Source organism: Gopherus flavomarginatus, chromosome 1, assembly GCF_025201925.1.
Source record: "Gopherus flavomarginatus isolate rGopFla2 chromosome 1, rGopFla2.mat.asm, whole genome shotgun sequence".
In the NCBI taxonomy this organism is placed as follows: Eukaryota; Metazoa; Chordata; order Testudines; family Testudinidae; genus Gopherus; species Gopherus flavomarginatus.
This window is the reverse complement of record NC_066617.1, coordinates 57,093,463-57,113,446: the sequence shown is the minus strand read 5'-3', so window position 1 is coordinate 57,113,446 and position 19,984 is coordinate 57,093,463. Positions and strand designations below refer to the sequence as shown.

Genomic DNA, 19,984 nt, shown 5'->3' with positions numbered 1-19,984 from the left:
TATTTGTAATTTTGTTTTGGGTTTTAGAGTACAAAATCTTATTCTAACAATATCTATATTTTCCTGATTTGTATTTCCAGAGGGCACCTCTCTAAGTACCGTACATCAGCTCCATCTTTTTGTACACTCTAATTTTTGTAACTCATAGCAATAAATGTTTTTTTAAAATGAATATTAAACATACACTCCATACCCTAAGCACTGGGAAGTGTAGGGAATACCATAAACTCTGAATTAATGTTGGCTGTTTAGTTAAGCAAAATGATGAGGTTTTTAGGGAAGGCTTTGTAAAATGCTTTGAGATCTGTTTGTATCACTGGCAATAAAATATTATTTCAACTGGTATCTTTAAGTAGGACTGTTCGATGAGCGGCAAGGGGGAGATCCTCAGCTGGTGTGAAGAGCCATGGCTCAATTGACTTAACTAGTGATTTATATTGCATGGAACACTTCCTGAATGTTGTTCAGTATAAATCACTAACCCCAGTGTGAAGTGCCTGTGTTATGAATCACAGTTTCTGCAATGCAAGTTTAAGAGCTGAATCCTAGAAATCAGTGAATATATTATCTAGCCCTTATATATGCTAAACTCAGGTGCCATCACTCTCACTAATTCTCAGAGGCTCAGATTGTATATGCATCGTAACAAGAATATAAGCTGTTGAAAGTGATTTTCAGTGATCCCTTCACTACATTTGTATATACAAATCAAATAAAATTAAATGTTATACTACGTAACCAAATGTACAATACATGTGCAGTGTCATGTTTTGTGCAAGTCCTAAATGAAAGTAAATGCATAATTGTTCCACTAGAACTACCATCCCCTACATATTACGTATTTTTTTTCCTAAGGTAGCTCATGTACCAACATGGAATGAACTGTATCTAGCTGCCTCGGTAGGAAATCTGTACCATCTGCACATCATTGCTCACACTGTTTACAAACTGGGGAAGGCAGTCTAAGAAAACATTTAATGGCAAGAAATAGCATGAAGAGTAGAGCTTCAGACACATGCAACAACACTATCAACGAATGTTCTAAGGCTATATGTTTTATAACACCAAAGTTTTATGTAACAGCAAGAAGCTGACCATCTTATTTAGAACAAAATGATAATATGGATCAGAGATGAGGAAACTGTTTAAGGAAATGGAACGTATTCTAATCCAGTTGGATATCACAGACAACATATTAAGCCAAGTAACCGTGTTTATTCCCTCTCCTGCAACCCATCCTCTCTTTCTTCCCATCCTCCTCCCCTCAGGCCACTACCCTTCCTTCTTCCAAGCAAGTTGTGAAGGGCTCGATACCTGATGCGATCACTTTGCATGCCCCGTTTCTGTTCATGCCAGCATTTAGCGCTGGATGATTTAGTTGGGGATTGGTCCTGCTTTGAGCAGGGGGCTGGACTAGATGATCTCCTGAGATCCCTTCCAACCCTGATATTCTATGATTCTATGAATAAGATGGAGCAATGTTAATATCTATTTCTGTAGAATGGCGCTCTGGAATAACTTGCCAGGGACAGTGTGTTTTTGTTAAAATACCAACAAACATAAACCAGCCCCCCAAGATCTCATTTGCTTGTGCATATTTCCTGCCAATTTCCTGCCAGGTGCAATTCATAGCGAAGTGGAGTAAAGGAAGAGAGGGGGATAAAAAAAACCCTAAGGAATGGACTATGTTAAGGCATTTTTATTATTATTTTGTATAAGTTTGATAAAATAATGTTACCCCATGGCATTTCAACAAAATAGTAAGTAAAGCAAGTATATGCTTTCCTTTCCTTTTTTCATCATTCAATCCATTTTCCTTTTAAATATGTCACTGTCTGTTTTCTATCTGATTAACTTTCCTATCATCTCTTTCTACTTCCCTCCCTTCTAAGAAGAATTATGATCATCTGAAATTATGGTCCACTCCCCTCCTTTTTAGGCCAATTAAGGCACATGCAGTCTATTTCCACTCATCACCTGCTGAGCAGAGAGTAGTGGTCCCTTTTCTTCCACCCAACAACTGATTGGTAGCAGATGAGAAGCACCTGAGTCACTCCAGGTGAGCATTCCTGTCCTTCACAGTTATTCAACATCTGTGCTGGGAATTGTTTCCATGGAGGTGGGAGGCGCATGAGGGGGGAAAGAACATTGCCTTTAATTCCCCACCCCATAGCAGTGAGCCTGCATTCACATCTTAGTAAAGACAGCTGCAGCTACTGACAGCACCATTTCCTATCCCTTGAGTCAATCACTTGAAAAATTATTTAAAAATAAACAAAAAAATAAAAAGATTATAGCAGCCTAGAAACAAAAGGGCTTGATTCACCACTGCATTACTCCAGTTTAATGCCAGTGTAAACCTATTCACAAGCTGGAGTAACACAGCAGTGAATCAGGCCTGCTTTTGTAAATGCTTTCAAAGTGACATGCAGATTTAGTTGGGTTGAGGTGGTTAAGAATTCAGACTATACCCTGAAGCAATGACTGTCTTGTTGGTTGAAAAGAGAGGTAACAGCCGACATATTGGTCACTTCTCTTAACAGTTTGTTATTACAGCCAGTATAGTAATACTGCAAATTCAAATGAACACAAAGAAAACTGTCGATAATGGCAGTAATAAAAATCACAAGAGTCAAGAAGCAAGCACAAAGTAAGAAATATGATGAATGTAGAAGGCCATTGGGAGATTTTAGCTTTCGGATTCCATTCTTTTTGTGCAGTGCCATATTGACTTTCAAGATCTCCCCTGTAGAGGCTGAGTGTTCTCAAGATCTGTTAGACGTCGCTATTCTCTTCTAACACAAGTGACAGATATTTATGTGCTATTTCCAGTGATGGAATTTCATTTTTATTTTTCCCTTTATTCTTCTTCTCTTGGAAAAGTGCTTACTGTTTGGGTAGGCAGAGTGCTATCTGTGGCATATTCAATGGCAATTAAATAACAGAGCAGGCTGTGTTTAACTGAAAATCATTATGCACACTTCATTTACTGCGTTTCACTGTATTTTTCTTTTATAGTTTTAATAAAACACATAAAACTGTTATTGAGTCACATTCTTTTTAATAAACAACATGGGTCCGGAACCTATGAAAAGCAGGGTGAATATTAGCCAGGCTACCTAAAAGCCTGAGGAGCTCTTCCTAATTAGCCTTTGGTTCTCACAATAGGCATAAACTCTCTTCATACTAACTAAAAAGTATTAAATTCAAGTTTTTGTTTTTAATTAAAAGGTTGGATATTAGAACAAATAGGCACAGATGTGCTCAGAGCACTAAGGAATGGTGATACAAAAGGCTAACAGAGATCAACAGGTAAACAAAATAGTTAAGGATCTCACCTATAAGCACTAGACTTAGTGCTATAAAGGATATAGGTAAAGAGAGTGATCTCAGACTTTTGTAATAGATATGTTACAAACACACACCAAAAGAGATAGAAGAGCAACTACAAGTAGAGAAAAGAAAACCTGCCAACTCTGGCTTCGCTCCCCAGTCTGGCTTCTTTGATAGTTGTTGTGGGTACTGACAGTAAGCAAGTAATAAGAAGTCCATTCCCTAATTTATCTAGTAGAAGTGTACAGCAGTTTTCTAGCATAATCTTCCAAGAAGTAATCTTGGGGTCAAATATGATGGTATGGATTAAGGGAGTTTTTTCACATTGGCCATGTTAAGAAATCCAGCTCTTGGGTCAATTTGCTGTATGCCTTCTAAGGGTCCATCCTTTCCAAAAAGCATAAAGACAACTGCCCTGCTAGAACATGTACAGCAGAATAGAGATATCCAGGCATCATCTCAAACATATGACATCTAGCTAGTACCCTGTGAGGTAATAGGATAGGAATTCTATGTACCTAGTTTGGATCTCACTTATAGTAAACAGTGTAAATCAGGAGTAAAATGTGGAACCAAGCAGATACAAGGTATAGAAGTCAAAAGAATCACTCAGAGAGAATTCTCCAGCTTGTACTTTATGCTCTGCGGTCTTACATCATGATATTTTGCCTCATGTTTCTCTGTGCTTTCACCATCATCCCTGCTTCCTACAAACCATTCTAGTTGGGAAGGGCTACATGTATCTCCTGACACACATTATTGTAGTACCAAAAAGTTTGATCCCTAAAACATTGGAACAGCCTGCAAATGATGGTATTTTAGAACTCTAAAAATTGTCAGTCCTTTTCACTGCTGATTGACCAGATCAAATTCTGGTTCTGGCATTAAGAGAAACCATGGGTATGTCTACACTGCACACTAAATCCAGGTACTGACTCAGGCTTGAGCCCAAACACCCCTTCCATCCACACACAAATCAGTCTGACATGGGTCAGCAAGCACTCAGAGCCTGGGTTCTAAGACCCTGTTAGGGGGATGGGTCAGAGCCTGATTCCTGCTGAGACTTGGGTCCAAGCCTGGTCATTTTGTAATATTGACATAGTCAAGCCACAGACTCGAGTCAGAAGGTGTGTGTAGTGCAGTATGGATATGTTTATGCGTCTGTGAAACTCAGGTCCATCAATTGTAAACCAGATTTATAATGTAGGGTGGATGCTCAAGCATGGGCTTGGAAACACTGAGTCAAAAACCCAATTCCCACTAAGCCCAGTTTACTGTGCAGTGTAGACACATCCTATATGTCTGAAATAATAACAGATTATGCATTCTACACAGTTAATATAAAAAACTGTATTCAAGTTCATGACTTCTATACTGTCAAATTTGGAGACTTTAAAACAGGAATTTTCAGCCAGACCATGAGTTTAAAAATCTGCTCTTTACTAAAAATGTGGCCTTTTTTTATGTGACCAAGAGCTTCTCTCTAGAAAATCAAGATAGGATGTTTTTCCCAAAAGATCTGCTCTTGGAATTATTTTAGGGAAGATCTATGACCTGTGTCAGATTAGAGGACCACAGTTATCCCTTTTGGCCTTGGAATTTATGAAATGAAAGTTAAAACCCTTGATGTATTAAAAATAGGCACTGTTTTAGTAAACCTAGTTTGTGCGTTTGTTGTTTAGGTGCTGTCAGTAGCTCCTGAAATCACCTTCTGCGTGGTGTGGATGCTGTAAATCTTTAATTAGCGGGGACAGCAGTAAATACTAGGTTCGTGTACAAGAATTCTTGGAATTTATTTTGGAATTCAAAGGCAATGCTATTTTATTCCTCTGAGCAAAATGGAGCTGTGGCAAGATTTCATGGTATTACCATGCGATCATTTTATGATACATTTGATGGTTAATCTCCTTTGTTGGCATGTCACCATATTTGGTTGATAAGTATTTTTGTAACTGCATCTATAAATAGGCACTCATCTATTTAGCGGAATAGCTAATGTCTTGAATATCCCTAAACGTTTAAAATTATTCTGTCAGAAGATCTCACATTGATGTTACTTTGACAACTAAAGGGAAGATGTGGCTTTTTTTCTGTCTGACTTGCCTAATCCATATTCAGGAATGTAATTTTTTTGTCACAGCAATATTAAACTCAAAACAAAATCTATAAACTGCTGCTTTTTAGGGATCAGTCCTGCAAACTGATGAGCACCTCATAACATTTTGCTGCATGTCCTCCTCTCATAACCCTGACAAGATCAGACCTTTGACTGACAAGTGATATTTGCCTGTTTGCATTTAAATTGTCTCCCTAAGTGCTTTTAAGCAATATAAAGCATAGCAAAGTCATTGCTAAGTATAGCCAACCTCTCTTCTCTCTTTCACCTTTAATTATAAATTGATGAATTGCTTAGTTGTGCTATGAAATGTCCACATATGTGCAAGTGCTCAACTGATTACTCCTACTTTTTCAATTTAAGATTTGTGGATGATTGATTTTTTTTATTTTATTTTTTTAAATTTCTAATTGCTCTCCAGCCACTTTGGTGCTATCAAATTTTAATCAGGCATAGGTTACTCCTAAAATGTTTATTTTTTTACGAATAAAATTTCTTTGACTACCAATCTATATGCACAATACATGTAAAGAGAATGTGTGTCACAAAGATTAATCTAACATTTTTAAAGTTCAGAAATATACTTGTGGAGAGATTACGTGTTTTTGGAACTGGAGTCAGTGGGCCTGATTCACCCGTCTTACTTCTTGTGAGTTATGATAGCCACATCTTGGCTAACATAATGGGGAATGAACGATGGACTTCCAGACCTAAAAGAATGTGTGGCTATAGCTTGAACTAAAGAGCTAAGGTTCTGCAGCTGGGACGTATAACACATTCACCCATGGGTTACATTGTCATTTACATACAAGCAAAGTGGGTATACAATGTCAATGCCTGTATGATTAAGAATTCTGATTTTTGTACATCTTGAGCAGGAGTAAATGACTATATCAGGTTTAAGGCTGCATGTTTAAATGATAGAGATTAAGCAAAAGTAAGTTCTTATTTACAAAAAGCCATAACTCAAGACACACTTAATACTGTACTAATTTTGAAAGGGTTCTTTAAAAAAAAAAAACAACTCTCCTCACCAGATGGCTGCACATTAGTTCAAGATGAGTCAGCTGATCTGTCTGTATTGTAAATGGAATATATGGTGTGCCATATTTCTCACATTCAATATTACCTGCTTGGGGGAAAACTCCCCTTGATATCTACTCAAGTTTTGATTGGATAGGACTATAGTATTTAACTGTATCAATAAATTTACAGGTTGACAAGATTGTTTTATTATATATTGATTATTATGAGTGAAAGTTTTATACAACTTTAGTTTTCAAGCTTAAATCTTCATAAAGGTACTGGTTTTGATTGATCAAGACCTACCTTTACATTTAATTAATATATTTTGAGTATTTACTTATTATTCATGTTAGTTTCAAATTTGTATTTACATTTGTCTTGCTTAATTATTTTTGTAAGCAGTTTCAGACAATCTTTAGGTATGTCTACACTGCAGTGTAAGCCCATGCTCAAACTCAGTCTTAAGCTGAAGACCCTTTCCATCTACACAGAAATTGCACTAATCAGAGGTCATCTCTGGGCCCAAGTCAAGACAGGACTCACAATTTGAGCTCTATTGCTTTACAGTTTAGACCCAGCCGTGTTTCATTCATGTCCAGGGAGTTCTCCAGAAATATCCCACAATCCCCCAATTTCCTTTGTCCTCTTTATCCCAAAGATCTCAACTTCACTGAAAATGGAACTAATGCCTCATTGGTTTACAGCAGCAGCTCACTGAGTCACTATTAACCCACTGTCTTCTAGTCACCAAGCTGCAAGCATGCAATCAGAGAGTCTCCTGAGTTTGCAGTAGAAACCAAACAGAGCAAGCCTTTTGCAAAGAGAGTTGCTTCATGGTCACAGGAGCACAGCCAAATTTTGGTGAATCTCTCATTTGAAATGAGTAACTGTGGATTTTAGCAAAACTAACAGGAATATCCATGTGTACCAGCAGATAGTTAAAAAGCTGGCAGTTCTACAAATTTTCCAGACTGGTGACCAGTGCAGAGAGCATATTAAGAGACTGAAAAGTGAGTACTGGAAGACCAGGGACAAGAACCAAACCTTAAGCAACCTGCCAATGTCATGCCTGTTTTATGAGTAGACTGACCAGTTGCCGGGCACTGTGCCCAGCACGGAGCCAACCATGGGGCATGATGACCTGGTCAGCCAGTATGGTTCCCTGCTGATCCCTGAATCCAGCATGGGAGACAGGAGCAGGCTCCGAGTAAGGAACATTAAGTGACTCTCTAAAACCAGTCCCAGAGTGGGCTGTGGAACAGGGTCAACAGCAAATTATAAGTCCATACTCAGAAAAGTTGTTTGATTTCTCCTCCTGCTACCAAGGAGGACCCCGCTGCCAACCCTGCAGCAAACGTGGTATAGACAGAAGCCGTCTCGAGCCCGATACGTTTTTGACTCCAATGTAAAGTTTATTACTACAGTAATGGTAGGTATTTTCAATCTAAGAGCCAGTGCTAAAGTTATGAGAAATCCTGCTTCCAGCGTGATTATATCACAGCACCTTTGCATCCCCCCTGCCCCTCCCACATGGTGTTCAAAATGGTGACCGCAAATTGCAAACTGTATTTAAAAAAAGATAAAGTATTTTCATGTTTTCCTTTAAGTAATAATGGCTTGAAGGTTGCTACTCTGCAATTGCTTAACAGTCTGTGTAGCCGCCTGAAAACAGTGAACTCAGCATATGTGATTAAGAAAGTCTGGTCTGTTTCCAAATCTAGTCCATTTCAGATAGAGGTAATCTGTGCAGTCTGCAGGTGACAAAATCCTTTCTCCCAAACTTGAGTGGGGTGTCAGTTTTTATCCAGAATGTGCTGAGGAGGAGAGCTATGAAAGTCCTCATGCAATCGTAGCAGGCTACACCATGTTGATGCTAACACAGCATCCTGTTGATTCTCTCATGGATTCTGACCCAATCTTGATTGCTTATAGCTGCAAAACCGTTCCTGAAGCAGGCACTCCAGATAGCCACATTGAGTTGAAGAGCATATTTTCCAGGGCCACCTCAGTAGCTGACTAGCCCACTCCACTCACAGACGTGCTGTTCGATAACTATACTTTGAATACTTCAGCTGTGTATACTGCAGATTTCCCACCAGCTGCTTGGAATAACAAGAGGGCACTACAAGAACAGTTATGCCCTCCAAAATGTGAAAGGCCTGAAACGATAGAAAAAGCCTTTTATAGCAAGGGCACTAGCTGCCCCACATCTCCCATATCTCAAGTAATTATGCAATTTTTATAAAACAGAATAAAATCTTGAATTTTAACCCTACCATTGTCTGCACACATCTGTAACTGCGATTAACCAGACTGTGTCCAGAGAGCGATTATGGACTGAAGCACCCCTTTCACAGCATATATTGGTTCAGTTTTGAAAGGTAACATTTTATGTCCTTCAGATTCCACAAGAATTAAATTCAGTGCTTCTCCACTGAGCTACTGCAGACAATAACGCTCTGTTTCTTGCCGTACTTCACCTCTACTGCCTGCTGTTCGTAAAAACTTAATCCCTGGCCCAACGTAACTGCACAGATGGTTCCAAAAGGAAGCATTTCTCTGATGAAGTTATAGTCAAAGTTCTGGAGAGGTCCCATACCAGAATCACAGTGATGCAAGACTAGAGCAACGGCATGCAGAGAACCAGGAGAAAAGGCTGAGGCTCAACGCGCAGCTGGAGGAGCACAGGGTTTCAGCAAGGGAACAGGCACTTGCAAAGCACTTCCTGGAAAAGGAATGGCAGCTAAGGGAGGACAGAGCCCACCAAAGAGAACTGCCTGAATGACTCACCTCCCTCATGGCTGCAAAAGCATCAGCTCCTGCTGCCTCCCCCTGCAATGCAGTCTCAGTCCAGAAGTAACTTGGACAACTCCATGTCAGGGTGGTCCATGCATTCAGCAACTGGGCAGTGCAACTAAACCTCATACAGCCTTCCTTTTTCAACCTCTCTCCTGTGGCTATGTTCACCCTCCTCCTCCCCAGGCACTAAGTAAAATGGGAAAGAAGGGAAAGGAGAGCGTGGGGGCAGGGGCCATGTAGAGGTAGGAGGCTTCTGTTAGGTTTGCACTGTTTCCTTCACTTGTTTTGTGGTTTTCGTTTGGAAATATTCTTCTGATACTTGTTTTAGTGGGTTGTAATAACAGCTGGCCTGCCCAGCACTGGGTGACTGTTGTACTGTTTTAATACATGATTAAAAATAAAGGCTTGTACGTCATCAAGAACTTTTATTTATTTACCAATGCATCTCATGATACAATCATGATCTGAGAATAAAGTTAAATCATAATCAGGAGCAATTAGGCATTAATAAGCAAACATCATTCCTCTATTTAGTTAGGTACAGCAATTCATACCTCAATAAATTTCATATATAAACCCATGGTGTGATTCCCCTCCCCCCCCAATTTTTTCTTCATCATGTCATTCATAAGGACACTGCATAGCAATCAAGCTCACACCCCTCCCAAACTCTGACCCCCCCAAAAAAAAATTAGCCCCTTTCCCCACACAAGCACATTCATAGAGGTACTATTCCCCCTCTTCCCTTGCAAGTCCCTAATGTGAGAACATAAAGCATTCCTGACTTTTTTTGGTCCTGGTGCAACCAGCTCCTGCAGTGGTAGGTGGACTTTCTGGCTGAGGGTAACAATCATTGTCACAGGTCCATAGAGGGGGAAATGGCTCACCTCTGGCTTCACAAAGATTGTGAAGAGCACAGCAAGCCACACTAATGCAGGCAGCACTAATGACATCCTCCAATGGGATTTCAATCTGCCAAAAGCACATTCAATAGCCATTCTACACCTGCTGAAAGAATAATTCAACCTTCTTTTGTCAGGGCCTCTGAAATCAGGTTATAGTTTCATAAATCAAGGCAAAAGGGGGTACACTCTGGATCCCCCAGAACAACAGTGGTGACATTAACTCTGTTTATGAGTCACTGGGTGGGAATAGAGTCCCAGTCTGTCCATGAATGCAGACTCCTGAGTGGCAACAATGCTGGCATCATGAACTTTTCCAGAGCAGCCCATGCTGACATTCATAAATCGGCTTCTGTGGTCCACAAGGTCCTGCGTAACAATGGAATAGAGCCCTTTGCAGTTTATGTACTCGTGCTCCTTGAGAAGGGAAAATTATGGGCATATGAGCCCCATCAATGGCCCCAGCGCAGTTAGGAAACTCCATTCTCTCAAAGCCAGCAATTATCTCCAGAATATCTTTAATGCCTTCCACCTTGGGGTAACCACATGCCTGAATGCCTCCGAAACATCTGTCACTGCTTTACCCAGTCGACTTTCCAACACCAAATGGGTTGGCAATAGACCGGCAGCAGTCTAGGCTAGCCATCTTCCAGACGGTTATAGTGTCCCACTGCTGAACAGGCAAGGGTGACCTCATTTGTGTGTCTTTTCCAGGACAAGTTGCTCACAAAGCTCCAGAAATGTGGCTTTCTTCATATGAAAGTTCTGGACCCACTGCTGGTTATCCCAGGTCTTCATGAGGATATGGTTCCACCAGTCTATGCTTGTGGCCCAGAAGCACCAGTCTACATAAGGGGTATCAGCGGCTCTGCCAATTGTACTGAGCAGTGTCTGCCATGCCAGTCCTCTTCCTCTGCCTCCTCCTCTTTTCTTGCTCCTGCTGCTCCATCAGGAAATCTGTTATTTACCTTTGGTGGGACAGAAGACCCTGCCGAAATGTCCACCAGTGCCTCATGGATGCTCTGCCCAGTTGCTGACTAGACCGAAAGCGCAAGCAAGAGAACTTCTTCAAAAAGCGCCTTGGTCATGTTGCTGCCCCTGGTAGCTGGGAGCACACAGACCAAAATGACTGCTTGGCAGGCTGTGCTGGCAAGCTTTTCAAACTTCCTGTAAAGTTCAGGATGGGCAGCAAAATTTTCACAATGCATCACAATCAAAGAGCAAGAGCGGACACATTTCAGGAAGGTGTTAGAGACTACGGAATATGATTGATTTGACTTAGGTCTGAGTGCTGCAGTGAGGACACCACAGCTCCAGGTTCAAGCCTGGGTTAGAAAAGCTTTAATGTAGGGTTAAGAAACAGTGCAGACACTCAATCCCAGGGTTCTCTAACACAGGTCAGCTGACTAAAGTCCCACTGACCCTCGGCAGTGTAGATATATCCTTTAACAGAATTCATGGATGAAATACATTGATGCATTAAAAACATGTGTTTATAGTGATTTGGCGTACCCACACTTAATTATTCTTACGCTACAGTGAACTTAATTTACAGTAAAAGCAGCAAAGAATCCTGTGGCACCTTACAGACTAACAGAAGTTTTGGAGCATGAGCTTTCGTGGGTGAACACCCACTTCATCAGATGCATGTTGTCAAGTGGTATTCACCCACGAAAGCTCATGCTCCAAAACTTCTGTTAGTCTATAAGGTGCCACAGGATTCTTTGCTGCTTTTACAGATCCAGACTAACATGGCTACCCCTCCGACACTTAATTTACAGTGATTTCATGCCTGGTCCTCTTAATTGTTACAACCAAGTATTATACACAAAGTAGGTGTCATCACTTGATGGTCAACTGTCACATAACAAATCAAAACAGGGAATGAGTAATTTAAAATAATTTCATTTTCCATTTGTAAAATGTAATTTTGTAAAATTTTCCCAGCCATTGCCTTTCATTCATTTGCTTTAGGAGGAAGAGTATAGCACAGTTCCTGCACACACGTATCTTTCAAAAAACAACATTTAAGATCTCCTATCAACAAAAAAAACCCACCTTGTTTCATTCACCTAATCTCCTCAGAGGAATAATGCAGAATGATTGCAGACTGTGTCAATGTTCAGGTCTACAGACTTTTTGCCTTTAAAAAGATCCTTCAAAGGCTGTAAAGAATTCCTCTTTACATGGTTGACATTTGGGTGAGAGTTCCTTTTTGTCGTAGTCCCCATACCCTTATTTCAGTCTTCTCCCCTCATTTAAGATGCCAGAGTGTGTCATTATTTCTTTTACTTTCACAATAGCCTGTGCTGGGCCTGATCCAGATTCACTGAAGTAAATAGGTGTGTTTTCATTGACTTCAATGGGGGTTTGATAAGGCCTTATCATGGAAAGCATACTGAACTCAGCAATGCTAATTTATGCAGATGAAGAGATATCAACACGGAAGATTTATTTTTCAGCATCTGGAACTTGTGTAACAGACCTGCATTTTCAGAAACAGTTCTTTATGCTGGTCTCTTTAACAGCCACCTTCATATGAATCACGCCAGTCATGCTTATACGAAAAACCACCTCCAAATCTAAAGGGATGGCATTCCATCCAAAACTTTAGCTCACATTAAGTGCAGCTAGTGTTTTCTGAATAACTAGTTAACTCCCAGATCGAGAGACTGTACAACTGAGTACATTTCCAGGAAGAAAAATCATATTAATATTATAAACTGAAATCTGTAATGTGCTCAGTGAAACAATCGAGTACAGGGGAGATCATCATTCACTGCCAACCAAATTCCAAGTTCCACTTGGAAAGCTAGTGAAGAACTCTAGCATAGTCACTGAAGTATTTTGTACTCTGGTAGCAAGTTTCCTGTGTCATGAAAGGAACTTGGGACTGCTCACTTCCCAGGCCCCCGTGCCAAGTTTGTTTGTCCCAGTTACAGTCTGTTACTGAAAATAAAATGGGGACAACTTTTATTTTCTTTCCACCTGCAATGGGCTTACCCTCCAGGCAGTTCCCATCATCCTCCAGACGAGGGAGCTTTCATCACAAAAGAAGATATTTAAAAGTTCAAAGATTCAATCTGAACATTTTCTATTAATATTTTATGATGCATGCAATCTTTTTCTATTGCTTTAAAGCCACCTGTAAAGGTATACACACAGCAAAACAGCACCAATTAAATAGAGACTTGGATATTTGGTCACTGTCTACTCAATATTCAGAACACACTCATCTTCAGAGAAAAACCTGATTGCATTTGACAATTTAAAAACAAAAATGGTTATTAGACTTGCTAATAGGAGTAAAGATAGAATTGTTTTTCAACTGAAGAAATACTTCAGAAAAAAATATGGTCTGGCTGATGTAAGAAGGTTCCTCTTCTGTCAAATAGATAAATTTCACTGGGTCATTGCATAATGTCTCTCAAACAGGAAGTGAGATGTTCATTTTTGCATCTGTTAATTTTGTGTTTTTGGTACTTTCCCTCTAATGAATTGATAAATAACTTATACTTTCTTAATAAGCAATTATACAAAAAAACTGCTTGTAAAGATTTCTATCACTTCATTAAGAGAACATTTCATTCACAATGAGTGGAATTCTCTCCAGACTATTCGGACAATGTCCTCATCTCTACTGACACCTCAAACTAAAGGCTTAAATGGGGCTTAAACTGATTACAAATACTTTTAAAGTTATGTACTGAATTCCTCGCCCCCCCAAAAAAGTGCACCAGTTTTTAACTCTGCTATTGTCTCAGTGCTTTAAATTTGTTAGCTTAGAATTCTCCTGCTATAAGGTGAATCATTGGGTTCCTGTCTTAGGGTAGGTTTATGTGGTGAGCAGAGAGGGTGATTCCCAGCTCATGGAGACACAGATACTAGCTCTGATCAACCTAGTGCACTACAAATAGAGAGTAGCTGCAGCATTGCTAGTGGAGGGAAGGGGTTAGCGGCCCTGAGTACACGCCTACCATCTCAGGCAGGTATGTGCTTGGGGCAGATAACCCCTCCCACTACTCGCACCACTGCAGGTATACCTATTTTTAGTGTGCTAGCTCAGTCAGAGCTAGCACAGGTAGGTCTCCTCAAGATGGGAATTACACCCCCAGCTCAAAGTGGAGACATACTTTTAGGGGAACAGGATGCAGCCAGAGTTGAGATACCCTCAGATGATCCGCCAGCCTCCTAGGAGGGCTGTGGGCTGGGGAAACACAAAGGTAGTTTAAAACAATGTTTTGTGTCTCTCCACCCTATAACCCCCACATCCTGCATCAAATGCAGCTTAGCTAGATCAGAGGACATGGCCCACTGTTTTGCTGTAAATTTCATGGTACTAACAAGAACCTTTTTTGACAGTAACATAATCAAAGCAAGAAATTCACTCCAGTGCAGACAGCCAGCACACAGCCTCTCAGTCTTTTCAAGCCTTGAATTCACTGTGGACAACTCCAGCACAAGATGAATAGGGAAAAAATTAAATATTCACATTCCCACCCACACAAACACCCACACACTTTGAAATGCATTTCTGAGCAGTGATAAGCAGGGGCTGCAGAGCAGGGTGGGGATGGTGCTAGTGACCCTACTGTGGAAAAAAAAATTGGGGGTGGGGGGAATCTGTTTCTCTCCCCACAATATCTTGGAAGAAAAAGTGGCACCTGGCTATGCTGAGCACACACATGCCTGAGGGGCAGAGACAAGAGCGGGATCTAAAGGAGGGGCTGGTGGGCCCCAGGTGGTGCAAAACATATCAGTAACTTTGGGCGAGCTGCCAGGGAGCAGGTAGAACTCCCGGGCCCAGTCTGAGCCCACCTTCCAGCCAGCATGAGTCCTGATGAAGACACCTGTCCAGGGGAGGGGCAGGAGTACATCAGCCAGCTGCTGGGATGGAGTAGGGGATAGGACAGGGCACTAGCACCTGGGCAGGGTGCACACACAGGGTACCAGCCACTGGGGAAGGAACAACACTAGGCCCCAGCCACCAAGGACCTGCTGTAGTAATGGCAGTAGGAACTACTGGGACACCTCTTCCCAGCCTGGAGCTGACTGCCCTCCTCCCCACCTTTTCCCTCCAACCCGCATTCACAGGGAGCTTCTGTCTTCCCCCTAGTGGTAATGTATTGCACGTATATCTGATGGCAAAATTACCTACCTATAATTTAGAATGAAATCTTAGAACCAGATTAAATAAGAAGCCCAGCCAATGCATATGATATGCAAAGTGACTTAAGCTCCCAAAAGGGACATGTGCAACCTTCTGTAGCGCAACACGGGAAAGTTATATATATGGGCCAAGATATTCAAGTGACCAGTGGTTCAATTTGAGACACTTTAAAAGGACCTGCTTTTCAGAGGGTGGATGGTTGGTACTTTCTAAAAACCAGGCCACTTTAAAACTGAGCATTAAAAAATGAAGTTACTTAAGACTAATATTACATCTGCAAATTCCAGCTTGGTTCCTAGAGAGGTATGCCAGAATAAAAATTCTGTCCCCCCAAAGAAGAGTTTCTATATTATTCTAGCCAACAGAATATTATGGGCTATACTGTGCCTTTAAGGTACAAGTCTTTGTTAGGAATGTTGTGATGGTGCACTGCCTCAGCAGAAGCTCCCAAAGGCAATGCTCTCAGGAAGAATGCGTACTGGAGCAGCAGGGGAATCACAACCCCTTTGGCATTCCTCGCAAAGAAACAGTTCTATTCCCCTTCTCACATGCCAGCTCCCTGCCCATTTTGAAGTGGCTCAAGCTGCTACTGACACTAGCCTCAAAATGTTTGTGCTCAGAGGACTGGAATGGGCAGGCTGCACCTGTCCTTAGTTCGGTTTCCAGGGTTCTGGAAGTTGTCTGCATGGAACTCTAGTGTACTTGTGGAGGGCTGGGTACAACGAGACCCTATTCATCCATATCAAGCACACTGTGAGATGAATTTAGAACTTGTGGAATTTGCCAGATGCCACTAGAAACGGAAGTCCTCAGTAATCAAACCATTACAGCACGGGTAGCAATAATATCAGCTTCACCAAACTTCCCTGTCAGTGAGCCCCAACCCTGACAAACAAGGACCTTACCCAAGGCCCGGGGATGCCTGCTGAATCCTTGACCTCACTACTTAGATTGTCAACATCATCAAGGTTAACAAGGCCAATGACCAATTAATCAAGAGAGTTTTCTGCAATGAGGACATTTGGTCATCAGGAAATGGATTATGTCCGGCAACCTATTTGACAAAAGCTGCTCTACAGCAGTGAATGGTGTCAGATTTCACTACTGATTTAGGATGTATTTGAACTATTTACTTTAAAAAAAAAACCTATACACCCAACTTTCAATCCCCTGAAACATTTGGTCTCACTGCTCACACTTAGACTTTTAGTCCAACAACTCTCCTAGGTAAAAATAAAGAAAATGCATTTATTTATTTAAAATATAATTGACACTTAATACCTCTCCTCATTTCCAGTATATACAGTCACTAAAGTAACTATGCAGTAGATTCTCAGCTGATGTAAATTGTCATAGTTCCACTGACTTCCATTAAGGATCCGCCCCATAAGTGATGGATGGATGGAAAGCACAATGTCCATTCCCATTCCTGCTTTCAGTAACCACAGTGGGATCACAGCTTAGTAGCATCCAACAATTCATTCATGTACTCTTATAAATAACTTTGTGCAGGAACAGTATCCTGAAGATCTTTGTGTACTAAAATCACCACCACAGATTTTGAGAGAGATAAGACTGTGTGTGAATATCAGAGACAGACAAGACTGTAGTTTAACATAAGGTCTCTCAGTAATAAATCAGTATAAAGTGGAACATCACTTAAAGGCCTGTCTGAAAAGACATAATGTAGTCCATACAAATGTATTAAACACCACTTCAGTGTCACCCATTTTCTCTATTACATCCTATTTTTTAATTCCTGCTACAGTCAAACAGCAGAATACTGGAGAAGGACAGATTGCAAATCCCAGGGTTTCTCCCCAAAGCTTTGGCAAAATGCCCATTCCTCACTCCGGAAGATACAGCCTGAATGTTCACACTATAATTAAACAAAAATTATGGGTTAATCCTGAGAGGCGCTGAACACAACTTCACTGATTTCAATATTCTGCAATTTTACTCCATCAACATCAGTGGGAATTGTGTGTGCTCAGCACCTCTTAGAATCAAGATTTTTATTATTATGAATGATCCATGTGATGTCATGTTCTGTTGTGCACATATCCACGAACATCTAGCTATGATGTGTGCTTTTGACAGATGAATGAAAATATAAAGTACTGTAAGTAAGCATACAAGTAAGGCATACCACTCAGAGAAAGTGGGAGGGAAGACATCTCTTTGCTCATGTGTTTTAATCTGCCATGTATCTACAAAACCACAATTATCTTCCTTACCTGAATTTTATTTTAATATGTTTGCTAGTTTCACTTTTTCTGTATTTTGACCATTTATTTTTAGTTTCCTGAAGGGGTGAATAAACTCTTTTTCCAAATCTTTATCACTGTTGCCAAACCAGAACCTTCCTTTCCTCCCTCTCCCATCCCCACCACCTATACACTTCGACCCTTATCCTACGAATGCTTATGAGCCTGCTTAACTTCACTACCATTAGCTTTGATTTCAATGGCACTGCTCAGGGCAAAACATTTAAGCCTCAGTGTGTTTGCAAGATTGGGGTCTTTGTATTTGTCATGTTAGACTGTATGATCTTCTGAGCAAAGGCTGTGACTTCCCCTCTAGAAAATAACTCACACAGTTAGCGGCAACCACACTATAAACAATAAATGCTGAGAGACTTATTGTATTAACTGGAATAAGTGTTCAGCACATGGTTGGTGGACTCAATCAAAATCTCTCATCAATTAAAAGTATATTCCATAATTTAAAATCTCCAGGGTTTTTTCTTTTAGTAATACATTTCTAATTTTTAAACAGAGACTGTCTCATACTAGTTCTTTGTATAGCACAGTGATTCCCCCTCCCCACCATCTCACTTGGGACCTCTAAGTAGCCCTATGACAGGGTGCACTCACCCCGCACTGGACGGGTAAGGGTTAATCCTACATTGTGGGCTGAGGAAGCCACAATCCCTCAGCTCTGCTGGTCATGCTCCAAATGCACCAGTATAAAAGGGAACAGCAGCTCAGCTCAGTAGGGGCTGACTGCTGGAGAAGAAGGGTGCACGCTGTTCGCTCCAGCCGAGGATCAGCCGAAGCCCGAGGTCACGGAAGCCGGAAACACTGCAACCCAGGCAGACACTAGGCTACCCATGGAGGCCCCACAGAGTCCGGAGTCGCCAGGGACAGCACAGACTGGGGAACCCAGAGACACATGGACCGCAGCAGCAGGCACCAGGGGAGGAAGCAGTCCAGGGGAATCAGACAGTGGTCTGGTTAGTGAACTGGAATATTGAATCAACATGTTTTGTCAGACCCACCCCGCCCCCACACTGACTCAGTGGAATGCGCTCCTATCACTTCCAGGGCCCTGGGCTGGAGCCCGGTGGAGAGGGAGGGCCTGGGCCCCCCACCCAGGCTGCCACCATCCCCCCTTTCTGGGAGTGGTGGACTTCTTCCCCAACTGAGGCCATGTGGCCACTAGGCCTTACTGCCCTGCGTACAGGGATGAACCCACTGACTCTGGCCACTATGCCACACTGCCCTACTAACTTACTTTGGCCACTAGACCTTATTGTCCTGCTAAGAGGGGTGACTATTGACTCTGGCCATTGGGCCTCATTGCCCGCCCTGCTAACAGAGGTGAGTATATTGACTTTGGCTACTGAAACATGAAGCAGGTTACGTACACCTTGCCCCTACACCTTAAGGGAGATGACACACTCGCCCTCACTGGACAGGATCCCCCCTAACCCTGTCCCAAGCCTCGAATCAAATATATAATACATAACAATAAGTGAAATTACTTATTCACTTGGATAAGACTTTGTTTACAGCCCAATCCTGGAAGGTGCTGAGCCCTTCTGAGAACTGTTTAACGTCCTCAACTTCTTTGGACCTCACTGTGAACAGAGATCAAGTTTAAAAAAAAACATTACAATCACGGTTGATTTATACATTTAGGAATGAGTCATATCTGCTAATTGATATGCTTTGTTTAGATGCTATATAATGCAACACAGGTTTATTTTTCCATAATTGTGACAACTGTTAACATTGAAAACTGCATTCGTCTCGTGGGCCGATAATGTGAGGCACATGACAGAACTGAGCATATTTCAAATTTACCTATTACATTCTAGTCATAAATTGCTATAGAAGGAGTAGCTTGTAAGCAACAGAAATTTTGGTTTATACTAGGTATCACCAAACCACAGTCCTCAGATACATTACGTAAAATAAGCAGTTAATAAAATGAATGCTAAATAAACTTGAATTTATCCTTGATAATGTACTGTATGAGAAGCCAACTCATACAATATTAATGGTCCTGTCGTCTTTTTCTAAAGTATACACATTAGCTGGTATCACACGTGGCTCAATACATAGGAATTAGCGTATCATGCAGTCCAATAAAATGGCAATGCCAGCTGGAGACATTTATTGACCCTTATTCTCAATGCAACATCCGATAATCTAAAAGGAAAATGTAAAGAAAAAATGAGCCAAATTAGAGAGTAGATAAATGAAATAATTTCAGAGTACCAACTCCAGAGATGGATATTTAATATATCTGGATCATCTCCAAGTGAAGAGATTTGGAATTAGTCTTACTGGCCACTGGATGTCACTGCTGCTTAACAAAATATCAACCAAAACCACACTTATCAGGCAGTAG

General features: G+C 41.2%; 1 protein-coding gene across 2 annotated transcripts in view; it reads right to left on the bottom strand.

The window, feature by feature from the left end:
- Positions 1 to 19,984, bottom strand: part of CNTN1 (contactin 1) — a 434,418-nt gene that overhangs the window by 216,166 nt on the left and 198,268 nt on the right. The gene's annotated exons all lie outside the window — the stretch shown is intronic.